We start from the raw sequence: 5,669 nt of genomic DNA on the forward strand, positions 1-5,669 counted from the left end.
GCTGCTGTGATGTCCGGTCTCACCCCAGACACACAGCAATGGATGGCATCGAAGAGGTCAAAAATCCTCAAATTATGAACTGAATACACCTACCGATGTCACAAATGCATTTGTCACAGCAACAAAGACTCCCCAATGTAATATGACTTGTTGAGAGAATAAATAAATGCATGCATGAAAATAATCCTGAGAAAACCCAGCTACCAATACAGCAACCGCTCTAGAGAGTTCACAGGCACGGCTGTCGAACAAGGAACAAGTCCTGCCCGAGAAGCCCTAGACACGCTGAGAGCCGCACTTAGGAAAGGAAAGCCTGCGACAGTGGTGGGCCCCGGGGCTGAGGTCTGATGTCGTGGCTTTGACCTTAACCGTGTTGTTTTCCTACACTGAGCTTCACCTTACTTGCCTGTAAAAGGTGGATCAATATCTCCTGCAGGGCTCCTCTGAGAGTCAAGGGCTGCACATGTAGCAGGCACTCAGGAGCGCTGATTCCCTTGGCGACTAGTGCCCTTCTGAAGAACCAAGGTACTTGAGGATGGAGGGATGGCTCAGAGGTTAAGAAGAACCAAGGCACGTGAGCATAAGCCAGAGAACCCCCTTTCTTTGTTTTAATACGGTGTATCAAAACATGGCTATGTAGCCCAAACTGGCTTCAAACTCACGATCTCTCCACTTCGCTTCTAAGTGGTGGGATTATGGGTGTGTGTGAAGACACTTACCTTTTTACTACCTTTAAAATAATTTTTATTTTATGTGGATGAGTGTTTTTTCTTGCTTGTGTGTCTGTGCACCACTTTCATGTCTAATGCCTTCAGAGATCAGAAGAGATCATCAAATGCCCTGAACTTGGAGTTGTGGACAATTGAAATCCACCACGTGACTCCAGGGGGTCGTGTCCAAATCCCCCACGAGAATGAGAAGTATTCCTAACTGCTGAAGCCATCTCTCCAGTACCTAGAGAACATTCTTTGTTTTTGAGACAGGGTTTCTCTGTGTAACAATCACGGCTGCCCTGGAATTTGCTTTGTAGACCAGGCTAGCCTCAAACTCCACTGAGATCCGCCTGCCTCTGTCTCCTGAGTTCTGGGATTAAAGGCGTGCGCCACCGTTGCCCAGCTCCTAGATAACATTCTTAATTTGAAAAATTTAATCATGAATACAATGTAACTGGTTGGGCCCTATTTTATTTAGAATTTAGAATAAAACATTTTAAAAAAAGGAGGGTTTCTACTGAAGCTGTCATTATGGTCATTTCTTTTCCTCTCTCCAAAAGAACAGGGCTGAGCAGCAGATTGCAAAGCAAAGGGCAGGGGAATGGTTTTCATCTCTCTCTCTCTCTCTCTCTCTCTCTCTCTCTCTCTCTCTCTCTCTCTCTCTCTCCCCCAGAGTCTCTCTTTCTCTCACTGCTAGGAAATAAAGAGAAGAAAAAATACCCAAGAGATAGTGAGATCTTCAGGGTTTTCCAAAGGGGAATTTCCCTACTTTCTTTCCGTGCTTGGCTTTTCCCCTCGTCAGTTGGAAAGCGTGCCATGCCGGCAGGATGCGAGAACATGTGAGGGCGTTCTGTGCTCTCTGCCAGGAGATTTCCCAAAGCAGAAGTGGGCAGATGGAGAAAGAGACCGAGAGAGAGAGCTGCTCTAGTTCAGGGAACAAGAGGGGGCCAGAGCACAGACGCCTTCTGCTGATTTTGCTTGTTTGGTTAGGAACCTGCCCCAGGCTGGGCACAGCACAGGGGTGGGTAGCACGCTTGTCTGGCATGACCAAGGCCCTGGATTCACCAAAGAAATGAATGAATTGCATCCTCATACACAGAGGACGCTCCCCCGCAGCAGCCCCGCCCAGCCCCAGATTCCTCTCATGTCTGTCACTTTGCGGTTCTTGTGGGTGAATGAATGTTCACTTTCAAAGTGGGCAATGCTAATTTTCATGTCAGAATTGAGTTTTTCTTCAATCTTGTCAATAGAATTGTTATAAAAATATTCTAATTTTAAACATAGGGTCTCATGTACCCTACACAGGCCTTTGTAGCTAAGGATGACCTTGAACTTCTGATCCTCTTGTCTCCCCCACCTGTGTGTGCCACCACAGCTGATTTAGAAGATTCTGGGGCTCATAACTAGGTGTGGTGGTTTGAATAAAAATGGCCCCCATTGGCTCAAAAGGAGTGGCACTATAAGGAGGCGTGGCCTTGCTGGCGTAGGTGTGACTTTGTAGGAAGAAGCGGTTCACTAGTGGGCAGACTTTGAGGTTTTCAAATGCTGGAGTCCAAACCAGGTCTAGTGTGACATTCACTTCTGACTGCTTACGGGATACAGATGTAGAGCTGTCAGCTACCTCTCCAGCACCATGTCTGCCTGCATGCTGCCGTGTTCCAGCATGATGATCTGACTAAACCGCCAAACTGTAAGCCAACCCCAGTGAAATGTTTTGCTTTATAAGAGTTGCCATGATAAAGGTGTCTCCTCACAGCAATACACCAGGTAAGCACTCTTTAAGCTGAGCTACATCCAAGTCTCTATTCTATTCCTCACACAAAACAGTAAGTTCAGGTGTAGATTGCTGCCTTCTTGTCAATGGCCAGCTTCTTTCTTTCCCTGCTAAACTGACTGCCCTTTTCCGCGGAACAGAGTCCTCTTGACCTTCCTAATTATTTGTCTGAGTATCAAAATTGTTTTATCTTCTTTGCTGTAGTGGGGTTTTTGGTGTTTAGAGGACGCAGAGTGCTAAAAATGAGCATTGTTTAGTTTTTCTCTACAATATGATTTTTAGATTAAACAATTTTTTATTTTATTTGACTTTTACTGTTTTGCCTGAACATGTCTGCGTACCACATGCACGTAGTGCCCATGAGGGCATCAGATCTCCTGGAAATGGCGTTAGATGGTTGTGAGCTGCCCATGTGGGTGCTGGGAACTAAACTCACAGCCTCTGCAAGAGCAGTGTGTACTCTCAACTCCTGCGCCATCTCTTTAGCCCCTCCTCCTCCTCCTCCTCCTCCTCCTCCTCCTCCTCCTCCTCCTCCTCCTCCTCCTTCTTCTAGACAGGGTCTCAGGTAGGCCAGGCTAACCTTGAATTTAGGCTAGTTTTGAGACGGAATTATTAAAAATATTTGGCAGCGGCTATTCGTGTCTTGGATTAATTTCTGGTGTGTGTCCGTGTCATTCTGTTATTTCATTCTGCCACACCTACTCCAACCCATTTACTCAATCCTATCCAGCATCTCCGGGGATTATTCTGTAATTCTTATTACACTGTGCTGATCTGGTTAAGTTGTTTCAGGGGAAGACACTGGTAAAGTCATAACGTGTTCCTGGAAAATGGAAGTACTGAGTCAGCTCTCAATGGATCTGTCTGCCCAGTCTTCCTACTTCTGAATTACACATCACGTCCTAGGAAGTCCCAGAACAAATTTATCCCAAATGATGTATCGCTAATAAATCTGGAGAACATTTCAAAAGTCCCTGAGAGCCAGTGGAAACTTGCTTTATAGATTAATCCAAATGTATAATATTTTTTCCCCTATATTTGTGTTGTACGATCCTCCTAGGAAAAGTGGGAGGGGATTTGAAATGGGGTTAGAAAAGTTTGGCAATGTTTGGTTTCATGTGAGTATTAACTCAATTCCTCATTAATAACAATAAATGATGAAACCAGCAGCAACAGCAAAGGTGCATTGAGGGTTTAAAAAGTCTCAAGCTGTATTGTAAATGTTAAAAATTTAATTTAGTTCCTATGACTTTCCCCATTCCAGGGAGACCAAGGCTTACGCGGCAACACCAGGGTCTGCTGTCTGATCTTCAGGTGCGAATGGCCTCTGGGTGCTACCAGCAAGAGAGCTAATTTCCTGCTGGGCTGAGAGACAATGGTCGGTTACCTCTCCCACAGTGTGGAGTCTGGTGCTGTGAGTTTGCTTGCAGTTCCCCTCTGGGTGCCCATAGCCCAGAAGAAGGCAGGTGGCTTTAGGGTTCTGTCCCTTTGTGGACCTTCCCACATCACCCTATTGGGGTGCTTTGTCCCCCTATAGCAGTGTCTTGCCTGAAGTACTTATTAGCGTGGGTGAAGACAGAACCCTCAATTTAGAAATAGTCTTACTCAGAGTTAAATTGGGCGGTGGTGGCACACGCCTTTAATCCCAGCACTCGGGAAGCAGAGGCAGGCGGATCTCTGTGAGTTCGAGACCAGCCTGGTCTACAAGAGCAAGTTCCAGGACAGGCTCCAAAAGCCACAGAGAAACCCTGTCTCCAAAAACCAAAACAACAACAACAACAATAGCAACAACAACAACCCCAAAAAAGCCTGTCTTGAAAAACCAAAAAAAAAAAAAAAAAAGGAAAATAAAAGTATTTCTCAGAGTTTTAATGGCATTGTCTCATTGTTTGTCTCGACGTGATAATTCCTTTCATGAGTGTCTGGCCTGTCAACATTAGCATCTTCTAAAATTTTCTCTTTGTTGATAGAGTCTGAAATTTCTCAGACTTGTGTCAGGGTCTCATGTAGTCCCAGGTTTGCCTTGAATTTTCTAGGTAATCATGGTAGAACTTGGCTGAGTGATTGGATTCTAAATGTACCACCATTCCTGGCTCTGCCATCACTTGACCAAATATGAGGGAAGGCTGTAATTCTGTGAACTCATCGTGGTTTGGTCTTCTGCTTTGTTTCATTGATCCACAGGTCTGTGTTAGGTCCAGTACCATGCTGTTTGTATTACTATACCTCTGTAATATAGCTTGAAATCTGGAGGGACAATCGCTCTAGCATTGTTCTTTTTGCTTTAGCTATCTGAGGTATTTTGCAATTCCATATGACTTATAAATTTTATTTTATTTCTATGAACAATGTCATGGGGATTCTGTTCAGGATTACACTGAAACTATAAATTGCTTTTTGCTTTTAGCAGGATAGTTATTTTCACAATGTAAACTGACCAATCTGGGAGCATGGGAGATCTTCTCGTTTTCTGGTGTTCCTCTCAACTTCTTTCTTCAGAGATTAAAAGTTTTCATTGTGGAAGTCTTCCATCTCCTGGGTTAGATTTATTCCCTAGATTGTTATTTTGAGGCTATTGCGAATGGGAGTGTTTCTATGACTTCTTTCTTAACTTGCTTGCTATCGCTATATAGAAAGACTACATTATTTTTTTCTTCTGATTCTGTATCTTGCCATTTTACTGAAAAGCGTCGATCATTTCTAGACGTTTTCTGGTGGAGTGTTTAGGAACTCTTACGTGTTATCTGCAACTAGCGATTGTTTAATTTCTTCGTTTCTTAATCGTATACCTTAAATGTCCTCTTTTGCCCAAATGCTCTAGCTGGGTGCTCTGAGCACTGTATTAAGATGAAATGGTGTTGGTGGACAAGCCTGTCTCATTCCTGATTTTAGTGAGATCATTTCAAAGTTTATCCATTTAGGTGAGGTTGGGTTTGTCATACACAGCCTGTATTCGGCTGAAATATGTTTCCTCTAATCCTCTCTCTAGGACTTTTATCAGGAAGGTATTTTGAACTTTCTCAAAGGCCTTTCTACATCTATTGAGATGTTAACGTGATTTTTATCTTTAAGTTTATCTATATAACTCATTATCTTTATTGATGTGTATCTATTGAACCATCTCTGGGGTAAAGCCAACTTGACCATGATGGATGATTTTTTTTTTTTTTTTTTGGTTTTTT

The sequence above is a fragment of the Alexandromys fortis genome, unplaced genomic scaffold (genome assembly GCF_014885135.2).
Source record: "Alexandromys fortis isolate MF-2015 unplaced genomic scaffold, M_Fortis_MF-2015_v1.1 scaffold_33, whole genome shotgun sequence".
Lineage (NCBI taxonomy): Eukaryota > Metazoa > Chordata > Mammalia > Rodentia > Cricetidae > Alexandromys > Alexandromys fortis.